This window comes from Mirounga angustirostris, unplaced genomic scaffold (assembly GCF_029215605.1).
Source record: "Mirounga angustirostris isolate CCGP_5_RB_7025 unplaced genomic scaffold, mMirAng1.0.hap1 SCAF_2, whole genome shotgun sequence".
Classification (NCBI taxonomy): Eukaryota; Metazoa; Chordata; class Mammalia; order Carnivora; family Phocidae; genus Mirounga; species Mirounga angustirostris.
The window spans coordinates 107,375,042-107,397,458 of record NW_026991710.1 but is presented as its reverse complement, the minus strand read 5'-3'; the positions used below and the strand labels follow the sequence as shown (position 1 = coordinate 107,397,458).

Sequence of the window (22,417 nt, the reverse complement as noted above, 5' to 3'; positions counted from 1 at the left end):
TATCAAGTCTACTTTGAAATGTGCCTGCTTTTCTCCACTCTCCCCTCAAACATTATACTCACTACAACTAGAATTATCTTACTAAAGAGCAAGCTCTAAACCCACACACACACACACATACACACACACATACACACACAGAACACATTCTTATTATCTCCAAAAATTAAAAAAATTAAAAAATAAAGAACAAGCTCTTTCATGCCTCTTTACCTTTGCACACAGTCTTCCCTTTCCCATCATACTTATTTGTTTCACATGCCTGTGTTCCTCATTTATGTCTTTCATGTTCATACCTGGGTCTAGCATCACCCCTAAAGGAAGAGGTCACAAGTAGAATATTACAATTTTTTTCCCAATTTAGGTTCTTTAGTAGGTTGATTGTATTAATGACCCTAGTACTTCACTTTTGCCATGTAACTTGGCAGTGCCCTCACACTCTGGGTGGAGCATTCTGCCCTACCCTGACTCTGGGTTCTGATAGGTGACTTGCTTTGGTCAATGGGATGTGAGCAAATATAATTCAAGCAGAGACTTCTGAAAGTGCCTGTACATTTCCACTTGTATTCATATGCCTCTGCCATTGCTATGAGAACATGCTCTGACTGACCTGCTGGCCAGTCATATAATAGAGCCAAGTTGCTACGGTCACCCAAGCTAGGTTATCCTACAGCGGTCCACCAATCCCCAGACATGTGAATGACGCTAACCTAAATCAGGAGAACTGCTGAGCCATCTTACAACTGACTGCATATTCAACAAGCAAGTGCAGCCCAGAGCATCGAAGCCCAAGCAGAGTCAGGAGCTAAATCAGGGGGCACCTGGGTGGCTCAGTTGGTTAAGGGTCTGCCTTCAGCTCAGGTCATGATCTCAGGGTCTTGGGATCGAGCCCCGCGTCGGTCTCCCTGCTCAGCAGGGAGTCTGTTTCTCCCTCCCTCTGCCCCTCCCCCCTGCTTGTGCTCTCTCTCTCTCTCTCTCTCTCTGACAAATAAATAAATAAAATCTTAAAAAAAAAAAAAAGAGCTAAATCAGGGGTTAGCCAACAGTGACCCATAGTCCAAATCCAGTTCACCACCTGTTTTTGTACAGCCCATGGAAAAAAAATCACAAGCCATTCAATTTCATGGCAGAAAAATATATAAAAACCATTTCATAACATATGAAATAATATTTCATATCATGAAAATTATATGAAATTCAAATTTGAGTGTGCACAAGGTTTTATTGGAACATAGGCACATTCATTCCTTTATATATTGTCTATGGCTGCTTTTGCACTACAAGGGCAGAGTTGAGTAGTTGTAACAGAGACTGCATGTTCTGAGAAGCCTAAAATATTTACTGTGTTGCCCTTTAAAGAAAAATATTGCCAAACCCTGAACTAAATACATATTCATTGCTGTAGGCCCCTGGGGCTTAGTGGTATTTTATTACACAGCAGCAAAAGTTCATTGACACATTTTGTCCTCCGGAAGTGAGTTCCTTTCTCTTGTCCCCCCAGCAAAGAGTACTGGTGGAAAAGCTGAGGCCCAGCGTCAGAACAAAACCAGCTCCTTCCTCTTCACCACCACAGGCATGGACTTCATGACCAGGGGCTCCGAGGATGAATGCCAGTGCATCAAAGAATGTCACATTCTTCAGTGGTTCCCAGTCCAGGAGCATAACAACATCAGCCTCTCTGCCATGGTGACCAGTGAGGATCCAAAAGGCCCCTTATCCTGCTGACAGCACCACAAAATCTATAAGCTAGAGATTCCATGCACTGTCAGCTGCATACCCAGAGGTCAGCTTGCATAGGAGCAGAGGTAGGGAGAAGAAATCTGAAAGATGAAAGGAAACTGAGTATTTACTTAGATTATTATAATGGATTAAGTTTACCAAATTAGACTAAGATTTAATTCCCACCCTGGGATCCAGGAGTGGAAACTTGGAAGTAACATTATTTTAATTGATACAGAAATATTAAGAAGTTATATTTTCTTATCTCTCAGTATAATATGAATGAATTTTGCAAACCTGGTATGAATTTTTGTGGAATGAATAAACAGATGGTAAACTCCCCACCATATTGCCATATACTCTTCCCACCACCTTCTGGCATTTCTATCCAGTTAAGGTATTAGTCCAGAAATAACTTATTCCTCCTCTTGAACTGCCTTCCAACTTCAAGGAGCAAGAAGCTACTTTCAGGTCTAGCTCCCTTTGTTCAGAGATGCCTAAACACCCTCCTCTTTCCTCTGGTCCCTTGGCTCAGGAATCTAATAGGTGGTCTCAAAGTCTTAGATAAATTTACATAAAGCAGACTGGCATCCTCCAGGTTAGAGGAACTCAGATGTTTCAGTAGACTTTGGCCTTAAACATGTACTGAATATCTTCTGAGATTATAATGAGGCAATGTTTTCCCCAAGAGAAGAAAAAGTCAGATCTCACATCTGGAGTTTGACCTTTGTGCATGTTGTCATTTCACCCACCACAGGAAACCTTTCTGGGCTGGGCTGAAATGTGTAACTTCTCAACGGTGTGGCTGGTAGCAATCCCACCCAGCTGTGTGGAACGGGAAGTGACAGGGCAATTAATATTCTGTTACAACTTCAGGGGGCTACCCTAAAGTTGGACAGGTTTCAGGACTGACTCATCATGTTAAAACTAAACATGGTATTGTCTGTTCACTTCTGCTGACTCACTTGTCAGCCCTAAGAAATGTGTACCTGGGCAGAGCTGCAAAGTCTCAGATCTGCCTTTCTAAGGTGTTACCCTTCAGTCCCAGCCACGTCCATTTGCTTTGTGGTGAAGCTTCTATAAGGAGCCACGGGTGTGTGAAGGACTGTTTTATGGAGGCAGATGACCAGCCTCTTTCCTGCACTGGTTCATATGAAAATATGAAGGACAGGAGCACAACTGACATTCGGGAAGAATCACAGCACTTCTAAACTACAAGGGAGGCTTAGAGATCAAGCTAAAAGTACTTTGCTGAGAGAGGGTGAGAGGGTGTATAGTAAAATGGGTAAGAGCTTTGAATCAAGCATCCTGAATTCATGTCCCATCTCTGCCACTTGGACTGGAATTCTAAATAGGAAGCTAATGTAGCTATTAAGTAACTTTAAGCAAATTCCTCAGACTCTGTGAGCTTTGATTTCCTTATCTGTAAAATGATGAATGATTATAGCACCCACCTCTTTGGGCTATTGTGAGGATTAAAGGAGATAAAGTATAAAAAGAATGCAGTGCCTGGCACAAAGTGCTCAATAAATAGTAGCTTTTATTAAGGCTGTTGAGACAATCCATGGAAACCTCTTTCCTGGAAACAGGATAGATCCCCCATGTGTTTGGTATTAGATGGGTAAAGGGTAGAGGAATATCACTGTCAGCTGGGTATTGATGGAGGTGGGGAAGGAAGGGGAGGAATAGTTGCCCAGGGCAAGGATGGGTCCTGAGTATCTTGAGGGGCTGTGCCTTGGGCCTCAGGTAGTGAAGAACCCACCTTTTGTACCAGCTTTAGGTCTACTGAAGATAGTCATTCATTTTTTTTTAAGACCCCTCTGATTATAAGTCTTTGAAGGCTCTGCTTAGATTTCCCTTTAAGGGCCTTGTTTAAATGCACACACAAGGCAGCAGACAAGTTAAAAAAAAAAAAAAAAAAAAGGCCAGCCAGTAATGGCATACAGAAACTGATAATAACATGATACTGTTAAGTGCACCCTTTTTAAACCACTAATTCTTATGCCACAGAAAGTGGTCTTTATGTCAAAGTCCTTAAGAGGTCCAACAGCTTGTATAACTAGCAAACCTCATGGTTAGTTAGCAGCCTTCAGGACTTGGATTCCCGGTGATAAACAAAAGAATTCTGAAGGCCACAATCCATAAACTCTCCATAGAAACATATGGAACTACTTAAGTAGGTTGGCTCAGGATTGTTGTTTTGAAAACAAGTATCCTCAGCCAGAATCTCCATTGAGTGCTATTTATTGAATGGTTAGAGAAGGGCAAGACCCCATGGGTCCTGTAGGGCTGCTCCTCAGCAAGCTCAGACATTTTGCAGATATTGCTTGTAAGCCTCCAGATACCTGGGAAAGAATATAAAATCCTGTACATTTGTATCCATTCCACCAAAGGCATTGAGGACTCTGCACTCCTTAAATACCCTTCTACAAATCTCTGATTGCAAGATTTTATGCCTCTAATTCTCTCATTTCTCACTCTCAGAATTTTTTGATTATAACCCCATCAAGATTCAATAGGCCACTCTGTCCTTTGTATCTTAACAATATCCATCCAAACTTCTATTATATGATAGATGATTCCAAAGCTAGTATCCTACTACTAAACTCTAAGTTCCTCGAGAACAGCAAATTTATCTGCTTCTCTTCTTTATCTCCAGGATTTGGCTTAATAGGTGCTTGATGATATTGTTGTATTAATAAAATCCAATTAATTAGTTAAGATTACAAATTACTGAATGAACTAATTAGGCCGTGGCCACCCTGACCTTTTGAGTCAGTGGTAGAGCAATGATTAGAACTCAAAATTCTGATACCCACTGTGATAAGCTACTTCACAGGGACTTCCAGGAAACCCATCATGTAATTGTTCTTGCTCTTTGATGGCAGATTATGTGGCCACAAAGATGCAAATATAGGATAGCTTTGGGATCCATTGGTCAACATACTTCAAAAGAAGGACAGCCAACTTTCTGGCTTGTCCTGTTTGAGTAATTTGTCTTGGTCCCCGAACAATACAGATTGCTTTTTTCTCTCTCTTTTTTTAAAGTAATAAGGAGGGTTTTTTTTTCTTCTCATTATAAAAGTATTACTCAAGGTATTCTGTTTTAAAAAAATGCAGGCTAAGATAAATTTCATGACAAAAACCTAGAAATGCTGGATAAAATATAAATTTTAAAATGTTTTCTATTCATAGCCAAGCTCTCAAGAAAGAAAGAGAAATCCTCATGCACCAGAAACAAAGAGGTAATTGAAAACAGAACAAAGTTTCAAAGTGTCAGCTCATGATGTGGCTATATTATAGTGACAGAGGTTTATTATTGATCTATTCACCTAAGGACTTGGAATTTCATGCTCATGTGGGGATATAAAGTAGGCATTGGGCCCAAACAAGCAAGGAATTGGAACTAGGAACACTGCATAAAAGCTGCAATCCTTAAAGGCCTGTATCCTACATGAAAGAGTAGCTTAAGTAAAAATCCAGCCATTAGCATAGGGATATATCAAGAAAATTAAAAATGTAAATGGATGAGTTAAATAGCAATTAGATCCAGGAAGGAAATTTATAAACTGGAAAACAGATTTGAGGAAATTATCTAGAAGGCACAAAGACATAAAGATTTGGAAAATATGAAAGATAAAGAGATATAGAAGATGTAATAAGGAGGTCCAACATATATTTAATTCTAAAAAATGGGAAATAGGAAAAAATGGCACAGAGGCAATCTTTGAAAAAATAATGGCTGAAATTATCTTAAATAAATCTTAGAATAGATCTTAAATAAATGACAAAAGGGCATATTTTATTTATTTATTATTTATTTATTTTTTTAAAAGATTTTATTTATTTATTTGACAGAGAGAGAGCACAAGCAGGGGGAGTGACAGGCAGAGGGAGAGGGAGAAGCAGGCTCCCCACTGAGCAAGGAGTCTGATGAGGGGCTCTGTCCCAGGACCCTGGGATTATGACCTGAGCTGAAGGCAGACGCTTAATCAACTAAGCCACAGGCACCCCAAAAGGGCATATTTTAAAATTATAAATCTGTAGGTTTTCCAAAGCACGGACCCTTATAGAAAGAAATACTAAGGATATACTCACAAAGAAGAAAACTATAACCAAAGTAAAGAAATGGAATGCAAAGAGCAAGAATGCTCAGAATAATTAATAAACATGTGGGTAAATTTAACAAGCTTTGTTTTAGACAGGGTTCTCCAAAGAAACAGAACCATTAGGAAATATATACATATATATATGTATACATATATATATATAGAGAGAGAGAGAGAGATGTATACATAGAGAGAGAGAGAGAAGAGGAAATTTATTATAGAGGTCCCATAAACCACCACCTGCAAGCTGGAGAACCAGGAAAACTGGTGTAACCAGATGTAATTCAGTCCAAGTTCAAAGGCCTGAGAGGTCCTAATCAGAGTCCCATGGCCCAAGAATCAGGAGCACTCATGCCTGGGGTCAGAAGAGGACAGATGTCTCAGTACAGGGAGAAAGAACTTGCCCTTTGTCCACCTGTTTGTTCCATTCAGGCTCTCAAGAGATTGAATGATACATGTATTGGTGAGGGCGATCTTCTTTATTCGGTCTATAGACTCAAATGCTAATCTCTTCCAGAGACACCCTCACAGACACACCTGGAAATAATGTTTCACTAGCTATCTGGGTATCCCTTAGCCCAGTTAAGTTGGACACATAAAATGAACCATCACAAGTACTGAAAGTATTAAATAATAAGAAAAAGAGTAATAATAATAGCTTTGAAGGTAATAATAAGTCAGCACCCAGCCATGGAACAGGAATCATCCTAAGTCTTCTTTTTTCTTCAGGCTTTATTTAGGTATAACTGAAAAATAAAAATTATATATATTTAAAGTGTACAATATAATGATTTGATATAAATATACTTTGTGAAATGATTACCACAGTCTGGTCAATTAACATATCCAGCACCTTACGCAGTTATTTTTGTGTATGTATGTTTGGTGAGAATGCTTAAGATCAAATTTCAAGTATTATTATCTATAGTCATCATGCTGTACATTAGATTCCCAGAACATATTCATCTTATAACTAAAGGCTTATACCCTTTGACCAGCATCTCCATATTTCCCCCTTCCCACCCCAATTCCTGATAACTGGCAACCATCATTCTCCATTGTTTCTATGAATTTTACTTTTTTTTTTTAAAGATTCCATGTATAAATAAGATCATACAGTATCTGTTTTTCTCTGACTTATTTTCACTTAGCATAATGTCCTCTAGGTTCAACCACTTTGGCAAGATTTCCTTTTATCTCATGGCTGAATAATATCTCATTATATATATATGTTAATGAACCATCTTGCTCAACTATAGACCCCAACAATTAAAACCAGAAATAGACAAGACTGCTTAACTCATGCTCTAACTAAAACCTATTGTGCTTATTTTTTATCACACTTTCTTGAGACATTGATGAAGGTATTTTGCAATGACCCAGAACATCCCAACCACAAAGCCCTGAGAGCAATGGAATGCCTAGAAGACCACATCCCACACATCTCCCTTCCCTGCCCATGATCATGGGCTGAACACATTCCGACCCCACCCATAATCATGAGCTCCCTGCCTGTTCTCTTGCATGTACCCCCCTGAACTTCTCCTATTAAACTCCAGAGGTTCAACTTGCCCGTGGAGAGGTCAGTTGTTAAGGCTTGAGCCTGCCACCTGCCCCCAGCTGCCAGCACCCAAAATAAATTTCTCCCTTTCTCTTTTCCAAATCCTCATCTTCAGTTATTGGCTTCTCTTGCAATGAGTTTACCTGAGTTTATTCGGCAACATTTTTGATAAAACAAGCCAGGAGCTATGGTTTCGATTTGTCTAGCCCCCTCAGGATTCCCTGGGACCAAGCAATGGGCTCTGGCAGCCTGCCAGGGCTTACCCATTTGTTTCCTGGGTTAATGGTTATGACAGATCATTCAGTAACATATATGCCACATCTTCCTTATCCATTCATCCCTTGATGGACACTTTCAAGTCAGCCAGGCCAAGTGCTGACAGCTTCTGTTTGCTTTCCTTAGGGCAGTGATGATGCTTTCTCCTAATCCCGAAGAGTCAGACTGGCTTTCAGGTGGGTTTTTTGTGCGTGCTCACTAAACTTAATCTGCAAAAGCTGATCCTGGGAAGAGGGTTGAGGGGTGAGGCACAAGGAGCATTGGGGGTGCCCATGGCCCAGCTGGGAAATAAACACACCAGGTGTTCCCAACAGCTTTCTGGTGGGCTTTCTGGTGGGGTCTGTAAAGCCGTTCAGGAGGCTGGCTGTTCCTTTGGTGTGATCTAACTCCTGCCTGCTGTGCTCCCAGCCTCTCTGTCCTACAGTCGGCAGATCACCTCAATATTCTGGATGGGGTGGGAAAGAACTGGGCCTCTTTGGCAGCATCCACACAACTGGGTAGGCTCACTCACACGCTCTCACTTACCCCTTTAGGGAAATCACAGGCTGAAAGAGTCTCTCTTGGCACTGAGCTCTGCTGACTAGGTGAAGGGGTGACACAAATCAAGTGAAACTTTTCTTTTTACCCTCTTCAAAACATGTAATCTCAGATTTTTTTCCACCAATGGTGTGCTAGAACTCTTCCAATGGATTCCCAGACTCCCACAAAGGTACTCTTGTCTGTGGGTGATTGTCAAAATCAGTGTTCTTTTGGGGGAAGATGGTAGAAAACTCCTATACTACCATTTTGCTGACAATACTCCTTTAACCCAAGAAATACCTAAGTCTTATAACAGAGAGAATTTAATTGCTTACATAGATGATAGATGTGTGCAGAAGTCAAACATAGAAATGAGGCAACCCAGAGATCAGCAACAGCAAAAAGCTGCTACGAATCCCTGGCCTGGAGGACCAGGGATGAGAAGCCAGGCACTAAAATCAAGACAAGGCTTCTCAGCTGGAACCGGGACCATGAAGTAAGTAGGAGCTTACTTCCAGAGGGAGCTGCAGCTACGGAGCATACTCAATAGTCAGAGATGCTACAGGAGGCACCCAATCTTCTACCATTGTCTTCCACTGAGTAAACTTACTCAGAAAGCAGCCAAGGGAGCCTGGAAATGTAGTTGCCTTTAGTACTTAGCAAAAGTACAGAAGGGCAGGAAATGGATCTGAGAGCAAAAGGCAGCTGATTAGCACAACAATAATGACTAAGTTAAGGTTTCAAAAAAGGATAAAATTAAATAATAAAAGATATAAGATGGGAAAGGAGTAATCAAGTAAATAAAAAATTAGTAAGGATTTAGAAAATCTCAGCGACACACTTAAGAAGCTTCATATAATTCAGACCTGCTAACAGATATGCCAGGTACACTGGAATGCCAAGAATCTGTTACAGATATTGATTCCCTTTACCCCTCTGGGTAGTGTGGCAGGGCTTGGCTTCCTGGAATCCCCAGGCTATAAGAAGCCTCATCCAAGGCTCCTTGGAGGGTGGTGGGAACGGGAAAAGGTATGACAGGGAGACCACAGTTCCTGGAGAAACTGAGCACAATAAGCAATCTGGAGCACTTACTTCTCTGTCACATGTACTTTGCATAGCTAAGATGCTCTCCCACCTGGAGGTGTACTTGAGGAAGCTCCTGCCTACTGGGTACAAGAGGCCAGTGCAGCTATAGGTGAGATAGTGTTTCAGGTGCCCAAGGAGCAAGGGATGTAGCCTAAACTGCAGCCATGGGGTAGGGGAATGGGGAGACATGACTCCTGGTAGGTGCTGTTTCAGGCAAGGGACCCAAATACTTGTCTTCATAAATATTGAATCTGTTAATGTACAAGCAACCTCAAAATATTATGGCTTAAAGGGCACCTGGCTGGCTCACTTGGTGGAGTATGTGACTCTTGAGCTCAGGGTTGTAGGTTTGAGCCCCATTTTGGGTGTAGAGACTATTTAAAAATAAAATCTTTTTTTTTTTTTTAAAAAAAACATTATGGCTTTAACACTTCATTGTATCTCAATATTTTGAGTCAGGATATTGGGCAGGGCTTGGCTAGGCAGTTCTGTCATGCCACATGAGGGCATGAAATTGGGGTCACTTGGTGGTATTCAGCTGGTGGCTGGGTTGGGCTGGAGGGCCCAAGACAGCTTTACTCACATCTGTTATTGTGACAAGATGGCTGGATGGCTGGACTAATCAGGGCCCCTTACCTCTCCACATAGTGTCAAGTATTTTCTATGCGGTCTCTCCAGCAAGGTTATCAGATTTCTTACATGGCAGCTCAGATGCCATAAGGCCAAGACAGAAGCTGCCAAGTCCTTTTAAAGAACAAGCCTAGAACGAACCATGAGAAACGATGGACTCTGAAAAACAAACTGAGGGTCCTAGAGGGGAGGGGGGTGGGAGGATGGGTTAGCCTGGTGATAGGTATTAAAGAGGGCACATTCTGCACGGAGCACTGGGTGTTATGCACAAACAATGAATCATGGAACAGTACATCTAAAACTAATGATGTAATGTATGGGGATTAACATAAGAATAAAAAAAAAAGAACAAGCCTAGAAATGGTATAGCATCACTCTTCCTTATTCATTTGGTTAAAGAAGTCACAGGCCAGCCCAGATTCAAGGAAGGGGATCTAGACACCACCTCTTAATGGGAGGAGTGTCAAAGAATTCTCAGTCATGTTTAATCTACCACCAATGCTTTAGTTATTTGTAACTAAAGTGCACTTGAATGATCTTCAAGCTAGAGGCAAGTAACTATTCTACCAGTACATTTGCATAGTAACACTTCCACTAGAATTTTTATCACTCTCTATGTGAAACTTTGTTTGGATTTGAAATCTATTTGCCCTGTATAAGTAAGGGTTCAGTCCCAGAAGCAAAAACACTAGATCAGATAGCTAGCTTGCTAGCTGGCTAGGTAGGTAGGTAGATAGATAGATAGATAGATAGATAGATAGATAGATAGATAACAGCCTTATGCAGTTATGGGAGCTAGTTAAGCAGTCTCTCTAAGGCTGTTATTTTTCCATCTAATGCTGTATTGGAAGCCCACAAAATAGGCAAGATGCACATAAATGAGGGAGAGCAGTCAAATGGGAACCCACCAGCATGAGCTGGAACCCATAAGGATGGCCTGGAACCAGTGTCAGTTCTTGCCATCTCCAACCTTGGTGAAGTGTCTGCAGTATATGCTGATGCCCTTTGTCACAAAGCTAACCACACACCTGGCTCAGGAATTGGAGAAGCTGAGGGAAGACCCTGGGTAAGGTGTAGCAGATTCAGGCCAGGATGCAACCCTAAGCAAATGAGATGAGGCAACAGATAAAGCAATGTGTGTGAGCTAAATAAACAAGCACCTGCCCCAACTTCCCAGCATACAAAACAAAATTGCTTCTGTTTCATTTTACCCTCCAAATCTCATGTAAAAATATCTCTTATAGGCCATCCTAACTATAAACCCACAGAGAGGGGACTTCTGGGAAATGAAGTCCACTTAACCAATTTGACACATTACAGAGCCTTCATGCCATATCACAAGAAATTTCAACATAACATTTGTCAGTGAAATAAGAAAGAGCTTTATATGCTTTCAAAATAATTTCAATGATGTTGATTTTTTTAAATGTTTTAAATATTTTTTGTCATTGATTTGGGCAAAGTTTTTTCGTTGTTTTTTTTTTTAATTTCTTTTTTACTACCAAGATTTGGAAGAGATTAGATCATTATTGAAAAGTCTTAACCAGGAATGATATATAATCATTTCTCTCTTTTTTTCAGATTTTATTTTTTTTTAAGTAATCTCTACACCCAATGTGGGCTCGAACTCATGACCCCAAGATCAAGAGTCACATGCTGCTCCCACTAAGCCAGCCAAGTGCCCCTAGATTTATAGAAATTTAATAGTTAATATCTAATGTTTTACATTTTCCTTATAATTATATAAAATAAAGAATGTGTAATAAATGTTTTGTTAAGCCTTATAAAACATTTTCAAAATCAATTCCAGCTTATGCTACTGTGCTGTACAACTATTACAATTTTCTATAAGTGCCATGGTGTGAAAAAGATAGGAATTGCTGATATAAATTCACATATATAAATTTCTGTACCTAGCAACAATAAAAAAAATTCACATGCTGTTCAAGTGTGCACTATACATTTGCAGAGACTGACCAGATTCTAGGGCACAAAGCACATCTCAACATACAGCAAAGAACAGATATCATATATACCATGTTGTTTACCACAATGCAATTGAGTTATAAATCAATGATATAAATCAAAAAAAGCAAAAGACTCCATATATTGGGGGATTTTAAACATGCTTTTCTAAATGGAGGCAAGATCTTAGTCAACTTCTAGTTTTAACCTATTATCCAGAAGAAAAAGTCTTAATACGTTTATGAAAGGAAGTTTCTGAAAATGCCTTTAAGTAAATGATGGATCAAAAAAATAAATGAACGATAATGGGAATTAGAAAATACTAAGTTAAGGGGCGCTTAGGTGGCTCAGTTGTTGGGTGTCTGCCTTCGGCTAGGGTCGTGGTCTCAGGGTCCTGGGATTGAGCCCCGCATCAGGCTCTCTGCTCCGCTGGGATTCTGCTTCTCCCTCTCCCACGCCCCCTGCTTGTGTTCCCTCTCGCTGTGTCTCTCTCTGTCAAATAAATAAATAAAATCTTAAAAAAAAAAAAAGAAAATACTAAGTTAAAATTAAAACTCTATTTATAAAAATATGTGAAGTTCAGAAAAAGCTACACTTGGAAATTTACTGCCTTAAATACATATGTTTGACATAAAATATTGAAAATTAATGAACTACATAAGCAGCTCAAAAAATTTTTAAAAATGCCAGCAAAGGCAGTTGAATAGAGGAAAAAAATAATAAAGATAAGACTGAAAATTAATGAATCTAAAGCAATGGAATAATGGAATCCCAAAACCCAAAACTGTTCTGAAAGCAAACTTCATATAAGATTTTCAGTAAAAGAGAAAGTAAGACTAAAAGATATTATGAACAAAAGGAAACCTAGTTATAAATATGGTTGATACTTAATCATAAAAGAATGCCTTGGATAATTATATCAATTAGAAAATAAGTAAAATGGGCAATTTTCTTGAAACAAATACAGAAGCAAAACTGACTCAAAAATAAATAAAATCTGAATAAAGCTTTGAACAACTAGAGAAATTGAATCAGAGATTAAAATGTACCCATTAAAAAACACGAGGCCCAAATAGTTTTTTAGGAGGTTTCTACTATACCTTCAAGGAATAAACAAGTCCAAAACCACTCAGGGAATAGAAAAAAAGGAAAGGAATCTACACACAGTGTATTTATTTCATGAGGCAAATATACTTTGATCCCAAAAAACAGATACAAACTGAAAAGTCGATCACACTCCTAAGCAAAGACCCAGAAACTTTAAATATTACCAAATGGATCCAGCAATATATTTAAATACATATTAAAGTATTTTAAAATCCTCAAAATTCTGTTAAAAGAGAAAAATACACATACATTTCAATACATGTAGAAAAAGCATTTTATAGAATTCAATCATCTTTTCATGATTAAACTGATAGCTAACAAAAAACAAAGTGAACTTCCTTAAGCTGATAGAAAGTACTTTCTACAAAGCAATATACAGATTCAGGGCAATCCCTATCAAAATACCAACAGCATATTTCACAGAACTAGAACAAATAATACTGAAATTTATATGGAACCACAAAAGACCCTGGATAGCCAAAGCAATCTTGAAAAAGAAGAACAAAGCTGGAGGTATCACAATTTCAGCTCTCAAGATATAATAAAAAGCTGTAGTAATCAAAGCAGTATGGCCTGGACACAAAAATAGACACATAGATCAATGGAACAGAATAGAAAGCCCAGAAATAAACCTACACTTAGACGGCCAAGTAATCTATGTCAAAGGAGGCAAGAATATACAATAGAAAAAAGACAGTCCAATAAATGGTGTTGGGAAAACTAGACAGCTACATGCAAAAGAATGAAGCTGGACCACTTTCTAACATGATACACAAAAATAAACTCAAAATGGATTAAAGACCTAAATGTGAGACCTGAAAGAACATTTTTCCAAAGAAGACATTGAAATGGACAACAGACACATGAAAAGACACTTGACGTCACTAATCATCAGGGAAATGCAAATCAAAACCACAATGAGATATCACTTTACACCTGTCAGAATGGCTAAAATAGAAAGGATAAGAAATAACAAGTGTTGGTGAGGATGTGGAGAAAAAGGAACCCTCATGCACTATGGGTGGGAATGTAAATTGGTGTAGCCACTATGGAAAACAGTATGGAGGTTCTTCAAAAAATTAAAAATAGAAATATAAGATCCAGTAATTCTACTGCTGGGTATTTTCCCAAAGAAAATGAAAATACTAATTCAAAAAGATATATGTATCCCTATGTTTATTGCAGCATAATTTACAATAGCCAAGATGTGGTAACAACCTAAGTGTCTTTTGATAGAGGAACGAATAAGGAAGATATGGTGTATATATACAATTAAATATTATGTAGCCATAAAAAAGAATGAGATCTTGCCATTTGTGACAACATGGATGGACCTAGAGGGTATTCTGCTAAGTGAAATAAGCCAGACTGGGGCACCTGGATGGCTCAGTCGTTAAGCGTCTGCCTTCGGCTCAGGTCATGATCCCAGGGTCCTGGGATCGAGCCCCGCATTGGGCTCCCTGCTCGGCGGGGAGCCTGCTTCTCCCTCTCCCACTCCCCCTGCTTGTGTTCCCTCTCTCGCTGTGTCTCTCTCTGTTGAATAAATAAATAAAATCTTTTAAAAAAAAAAGAAAGAAGCCAGACTGAGAAAGACAAATACCAGATTTCACTTAAATGTGGAATCTATGAAGCAAAACAAATGAATAAACAAACAAACAAAGAGCAGAATCAAACCTATAATTAAGACAACAAACTGATGGTTGTCAGAGGGAAGAGGGATGGGGGAATGGACAAAATGGGTGAAGGGGAGTAGGAGACACAGGTTTCCAGTCATGGAATAAATAAATCACGGAGATAAAAACACAGCATAGGGAATATAGACAATGATACTGTAATAGCATTGTATAGTGACACATGGTGGCTTCACTTGTGGTGAGTGTAGCATAATATATAGAGAAAGTGAATCAGTTTGTTGTACACCTGAAACTAATGTAACAATGTGTCAACTATACTCGAAAAAATTTTGTAAGTATTTACTAAAAATATACAGCAAATATTATACTTAATGATATGATTCAGAAATACTCCTATTTAAATTCCAAATAAAAGAAGAATGCCCATTATCATCACTTTGAGTTAATTTTGTTCTGGAGGATATAAACAGCACAGTAAGACAAGAAATAAAATGAGTAAAGGATTAGGGAGGAAGAAACAACTATAATTATTTGTAGATGATGCAAAAGAGTTTATCAAGGCTGATGGATTAAAATATCAACATGTATGTATAAATAGCATTCTTATACATCAGCCACAAGCAACCAGAAAATGTAACTTTTAAAATAGATTCCATTTACAACAACAGCAACAAAAAGAAAAACAAATAAGAACTGAGGAATAAATTAAACAGCAGATGTGCAAGACTTTATGAAAAGAAATTATAAAAATGTATTGATAGTCTAAAAGAAAAACTAAATAAATGGAGATACAGGTTTATTCATGAATTGAACATTCAAAATAATATACATCTCAGTTACCCTCAAATCAATCTATAAATTTAATGTAATTCCAATCAACCAGGTTTTTAATAGAACTTGATAAATTATTTCTAATGCATATAAAAGAATAAAGAATAAACAAGAAACATTTCTGAAACACACAAGAGTAGACTTCCATAAATGGAAAGATATGTTTGTTGTTCTTAGATAGGACAACTCAATGCTGTGAACATGTTGGTTCTCCCTAAGTTAATTCATGTATTTAGAGCAATCTCAATGAAAATACCAGCAAACATCTTCATTAAGTTAGACAAGTTGGTATTAAAGTTCACATGAAAAAAAATAAACATGAAGCAAAAGTCAGGAAAGCACCAAAAAAGGAAGCCAATGGAGGACAGAGGAGAGTAGCCCTACCATATTAAATATACTATAAAGCTCCTATGATTAAAATAGTGTGATGCTAGTATAAGAACAGACAAATAGACCAGTGGGCTAAAACAGAAAGCTCAGAAGTAGACACAAGTTCATATGGAATTTTAATATGTTATAAGGATGGCATCTCAAATCACTGGTACAAAAATGGACTTTATAATAAATGGTGCTTGAACAACTGGGCATTCATTGGGAAAAAGATCAATTAGATCTATAACTTACACCATACACACAAAAACTCCAAATGGATTAGAAATATAAATGGAAAAAAATAAAACCATTCCAGAAAGCATAGGGGAATTCCTTTTCAGCCTTGGTATGGGCAAGGCTTTCTATGACTCAAAATCCAGAAAACAATGAAAAAAACTGACAAATCTGACTACGTAAAAAATGTTTTAAATTGCATTACAAAAAAATAAGGGCAAAAGCAACTGAAAAACTGAGAGGAAATATTTGAAACATATGCCACAAAATGCTAATAGCCCTACACATGACAAATTCTTAAAAATTGAGGGACAATTAACATAACAATAAATTTTTTTTAAAAATTGAAGGACAAAAGACATGAACATAATTCATAGAAAATAGGTATAAAAATCTTCAAACATATTCATAATTAGAGAACTAATATTAAAATAATACTGTGATATGTTGTACCTCTTAGATTAGAAAAAAAATTAAAAAGCATGAGGATGCAATCTGTTGATGAGCCTATGGGGAAAAAGCATGTTCATACAATGTTAGTGTTAATGCAAACTGGTACAGCCTTCTGGAGGAAAGTCTGGCAGTACCTAATAAAACCACATATCCTCTTACCTTTTGACCCAGCAATCTCATTTCTAGGAATCTACCCTGAAGATATACTTCTGACAACATGCAAAAAAAAAAAAAAAAAAATGTAGGCCTAAGATTTGTCATTGTGGCTTTGTAATTGCAAAAAGTTGGAAACAACCAAAATTCTCATATATAGAATGGTTGAATAAACTATGGTACATTCATACAATGGAACACTAAGAAGCAGTAAAAAAAAAAAAAAGAATATGGAAGAGCTATGTGACTTTTTTTTAAAAAAAGCAAAGTTCAAAAGAATATCTATAGTGCTACCCTCAAAGTAACAAAAATGTAAGAAAATACACGTATCTGCTCATTTGTACAAATATAAAAGAAATGTAGGAAGAATAAACCAGAAACTTACAAAATTGGTTACCTAGCAGGGGCAGGTGGGAACAGAGTGGAAAGAATGGGAGAATAAGAACAGAGAAGAGTGAGGAAGTCCTACTTCTCTGAGGATACCTTTTTACATAATTCTGGTTCTTAAAATCATCTTAAAATCATGGTTAATTTTATGTGTCAGCTTGACTGGCCAAGTGATCCTAGATTAAACATTATTTCTGGGTGAGGATGTTTCTAGATGACATTAACATTTGAACTGGTGGACTTAGTAAAGTACATTACCCTCTCCAGTGTGGGTGGGCACCACCCAACCTATTGAAGCCCTAAATAGAACAACAGACAGAGGAAAGAAAAATTCACCCTCTTTTTCCTACTTCACTACTGAGCTGGGATATCTGTTCTCATTTTCTTCTGCCCTCCAGCTGAGATTAAAACTAACAGCTCCACCCTACGACCCAGCAATTGCACTACTGGGTATTTACCCCAAAGATACAAATGTAGTGATCTGAAGGGGCATGTACACCCCAATGTTTATAGCAGCAATGTCCAAAATAGCCAAACTATGGAAAGAGCCTAGATGTCCATCGACAGATGAATGGATAAAGAAGATGTGGTGTGTGTGTGTGTATATATATGTATATGTATATGTGTGAAATATATATATATATAATGGAATATTATGCAGCCATCAAAAATGAAATCTTGCCATTTGCAATGACGTGGATGGAACTTATGCTAAGCAAAATAAGTCAATCAGAGAAAGACAAGTATCATATGATCTCACTGATATGAGGAATTTGAGAAACAAGACAGAAGATCAGAGGAGAAGGGAGGGAAAAATGAAACAAGACAAAACCAGAGAGAGAGACAAACCATAAGAGACTCTTAATCTCAGGAAACATACTGAGGGTTGCTGGAGTGGAGGCGGGTGGGAGGGATGGGGTGGCTGGGTGATGGACATTGGGGAGGGTATGTACTAGGGTGAGCGCTCTGAACTGTGTAAGACTGATGCATTACAGACTTGTACCCTTGAAACAAATAATACATTATGTTAATAAAAAAATGAAGGAAAAATAAAACTAACAGCTCCACTGGTTCTCAGACCTTCAGACATGGACTAAATTATATATATAATTTTTTTGTTATGTGAAATACTAAATATATATAAATATAAATACACACACACACACACACATAACTCCAGGGTTCTGTTTCTCTGGAGAACCTTGACTAGTACACATTATTATTTCACATACCAAAAAAACCCAATAATTAAGAATCAACCAGAATGTGATAGGACACTCAAATGGAATATAAATAGTAACAAATGAACCTAACTGAATTATAAATGGCTAACATAACCAAATGGAAGGGGGTGGTAAAGAAAAGAAATTATCTCAGTATCTTTGGAAAAAAGTATTTTGACTGGATACCTATAAGGCTGAAGACCAAAAATAAAACTACAGAAATTCTGTACTCTAGGTTAGTATGCATTGTGAATTCTGAAACTACTTTATATTTATACTAGGATCAAAAAATTAATAAATATATTGTGGATAATAAGAGCTAGGTTTTTCACTATGAAAAAAAAAAGCTACAAAGGAGAGGAGAAAGGCTAGAATGAAACTTGTGATGTTAAGCAAGGTAAGAATGCATGGTTTTTAATATGTATACATATGGATATATGCAGAAATAAATATGAATGTATATATTTCCTAGTTCTGCTGACTGAGAAGGACTAGAAACAAAGACATCTTGCAGCAATGAGCATACTTGGTGCCCAGATCTTCATTCAAAATACCATTCTTCAATAAAAGGAATCAGGACTACAGACTCAACCTTAGAGAAATAAGTTGATTCCAGGGGTAGGGTAAGGCAAATAGAAGATGGTCTGAAACAACCTATGCTGCCAAGTAAGAATGTGCTCAAAAATAATTTGGGCACGATGGGGCACCTGGGTGGCTCAGTCAGTTAAGCGTCCGATTCTTCCTTTCAGCTCAGGTTATGATCTCATGGGTCATGAGATCAAGCCCCAAGTTGGGCTTCGTGCTCAGTGCAGAGTCTGCCTGAGATTCTCTCTCTGCCCCTCCCCCACTCATGCACACATTCTCTCTCTCTCTAATAAACAAATAAATCTTAAAAAAAAAAAGAATAAAAATAATAATTTGGGCATGTTGAAAGGGTAGAGAAACAGCTTGAACGAGTTCCCAAAGACCAAAGCTTATTCCATTTAAGCAAAAAAAAAAATAATAATAATAATGGTATTGAATTATGACCCATGACTCCATACTAATATAAATAAAAATTGAATAAAGAAAAGAGAGAGAAAGGGACAGTTCTTTTTTTTTTTTTAAAATGGATTTCAATTAATAATTTTAGAGGAAATTTGGGAAATAGAAAAATCACCATTAGGCAAACACCACAGTAATAAATGTTTCAGGCAAGATGCTAAAATGAGTGGGCAAAAGTATGACAAGGATGTTTACAAAGTTTTCAAGTATCTCCCCCAGAAGATATTTATTGACTGCAAAGGGGAAAATAGTGGCTTTATAGTTAAGAAACCTGGCAGACATCACCTTAACCAAGAAATGAAGGTTAATATCAACAGTAATAAGTCATACTGACATCATGTGTCCCCTGATATGATGTGCTAAGATGAGCACAACATAACTTCTGTGGTATCCTTGCCAAAAAGGCATAACCTCAATGTAATAATAAAAAAATTAAAAACCATCCCAAATTATGGTCCAAAGACCATTACTTCAGTGTAAAAATTAAAAAATAAAAGAACATTCCAAATTACATTCTATAAATAACTGATCGGTGCTCTTCAAAAGTGTTGAGGCCATGAAAGACAAAAAAAAAAAAAAAGATTGAAAATATGTTACAGATCAGAAAAGACTAAGGATTCATGACAACTACATGTAACGTAGGATTCTGGATTGGATCCTGGACCAGATAAAAGGAAATTAGTGGGAAATCTAGTAAAGTTTGAAAAAGATCTGTAGATAAGATGACAGTATTAAATCAGTGTTGATTTCCTGGCTTCTATAAATTTACTATGGTTATGTAAAATGTTAACATTAGGGAAAACTGAGTGAAGTGTATTTAAGAACTCTGTCCTATTTTTGCAACTTTTATGTAAGTTTAAATTTATTTCTAAATAAAAGTTTAAAAAAATAGATCTGGAAAAAAAAAAAGCAAAGCAATGAAATTTCTCTCTGCACAAAGCCTGCCTTTCAAGGCAACTACCTGACTAAAGAAGTCAAGAAAGTTAACCCCGATTTAACTCAATCCATTTTTTCTGTTCCAGGTAATTCCCATTTTCTCCTTCCCAGCACATAAATTCTTATGGCAAAGACTAGGAAATGGACAACTGCGAGGAAACATGATTTGTATGGGGAAAAGTGAATAATTTTTAACATTTAATATTTGCAAAAATCTTCCCTGTTTACAAAAGGAAATGATCATCTTAATATTAATATGTCTTTTTATGGTCCTTTTTTTAAAGGTTTTATTTATCTATTTATTTGAGAGAGAGAGAGTGAGAGCATGAGCAGGAGGGGAGAGGAGCAGGAGGGAAGAAGAGGGGGAGGGTAGGGGAGGGAAGAAGAGGGGGAGGGTAGGGGAGGGGAGGAGCAAAGGGAGAGGGAGAAGCACGCTCCCCACTGAGCAGGGATCCTGATGTAGGGCTCCATCCCAGGACCCTGAGATCATGACCTGAGCCAAAGGCAGATGCTCAACTGACTGAGCCACCCAGGCACTCTGTTTTTATGGTCCTAATCTAAGGTGCAAATGCCATCAGGTCCAAGAGTCAAAAATCAACATGGAGTATGATATTAGAAATAAATAAATGAGGGCGCCTGGGTAGCTCAGTCATTAAGTGTCTGTCTTCAGCTCAGGTCATGGTCCCAGGGTCCTGGGATCAAGCCCTGCATCGGGCTCCCTGCTTGGCGGGAAGCCTGTTTCTCCCTCTCCCACTCCCCCTGCTTGTGTTCCCTCTCTCGCTATGTCTCTATCTGTCAAATAAATAAATAAAATCTTAAAAAAAAAAAAAAAGAAAGAAATGTAGTGACAGAAGTGAAAACTAGAGACTTGAGGAAGCCATTCAAAAAAATTTAGCCAGTGGCTATATCATGAGCAGTCAAATGGCATTTTTGGTCAGAAGTAGCAGCTTAAGTTACTCTCTCATTTCCATTAGCCCAGCAATATTTTTTGAATGTCAAATACATTGCCGTAATTATTTTTCATGTTTCTAAAAATATACCCATTTACCTTGTTTTTTTTATCACATTTGTCAATATGATGAAGAACATAAGATCATTCCTACTGTTCTTCAGTACCCTGCAGACAAAAACGAGAAATACCACACCTTTGTTCTTCCCTATCTGTGACATCCTAAAACTCATTGTAAGTTTTACTGTCTTTTGTTTAGTGTCACAGTAACTTTTTGCTCTGTCTTATTTTCCTATTGCTATATAATTCCCTTGGGGGTAAACACCATATCTGGTCATGATGGTATCCCTAAGGCACCAATACCTTATACACAGTAGATATTAAATAAGAATGATGATGGCTTAAGGGCTGGTGCTGATGAGATGTTACAAATTTTGGGTGATGATTAGGACTTAGTAACTAGGTATCAACATTCATTTCATGGCTAATTAGTTAATGCATGTGGTAGGTACCAAGTTGGTACGCTAAGTGGTAGGTACTGTGCTAGGTGTGGGAATACAAAGGTGAATACCGATAATAGTACATGCTTATATAGTGCACAAAATGTCTCAGGCACTGTTTTAGGCACTTTATATATATTAACTTATTAAGTCCTCATAATAATACCATATGGTTATTTTAGAAATGAAGAAAATGAGAGGTTGAGTAACTTGCCCAAGATTACAGTTAGTAATTATAGCAGAGCCAGGATTTAAACTGGATGGAAATATCTAATAGACTATTGGAGAGATATTTGCCCCAAGAGAGTATGAAGCATATAGAGTAGGAAGAGGGCCTGTAACAATAGCCTAATGCCAACTCATAGAGGACTAGGTTCTTTAGCCCAATTTGAGTACTTTAAGACAAGAATTGTATAATTAAGGCCTAAAAACACAAGAGCCCACACTTTACAATACACTTTTCTCATCTATAAAGAATCTGGTATCACACTAATAAAGTGATAGATAAAGTTAAGAAGAATAATGTTTGGAAGCAGAAAGGAGACCTACCAAAAATAGAAAGTTAAACTTTCAGTAGTGATGAACATTTCCTCTTCAAGAGGCATATAAATCTTAAAAGTTAGGCCATGAATAGTCTAGAAGTTGCAGCTATCTAACACAATGTGATGGGGTTTTAGATGTATGGTATTCATTTTACAATAAAAACATAGATATTAATTAGGTTCCAGT

The 22,417-nt window shown here is 37.6% G+C and overlaps 1 long non-coding RNA gene across 1 annotated transcript in view; it reads right to left on the bottom strand.

Annotated features, from left to right (window-relative positions):
* Positions 1 to 1,157: 1,157 nt before the first annotated feature.
* The window catches only part of LOC129045977 (uncharacterized), a 227,201-nt gene continuing 205,941 nt past the window's right edge, over positions 1,158 to 22,417 (bottom strand). Inside the window, exon 4 of the long non-coding RNA XR_008506538.2 lies at positions 1,158 to 1,820. This is a non-coding gene — a long non-coding RNA (uncharacterized LOC129045977). The remainder of the gene's footprint in view (positions 1,821 to 22,417) is intronic.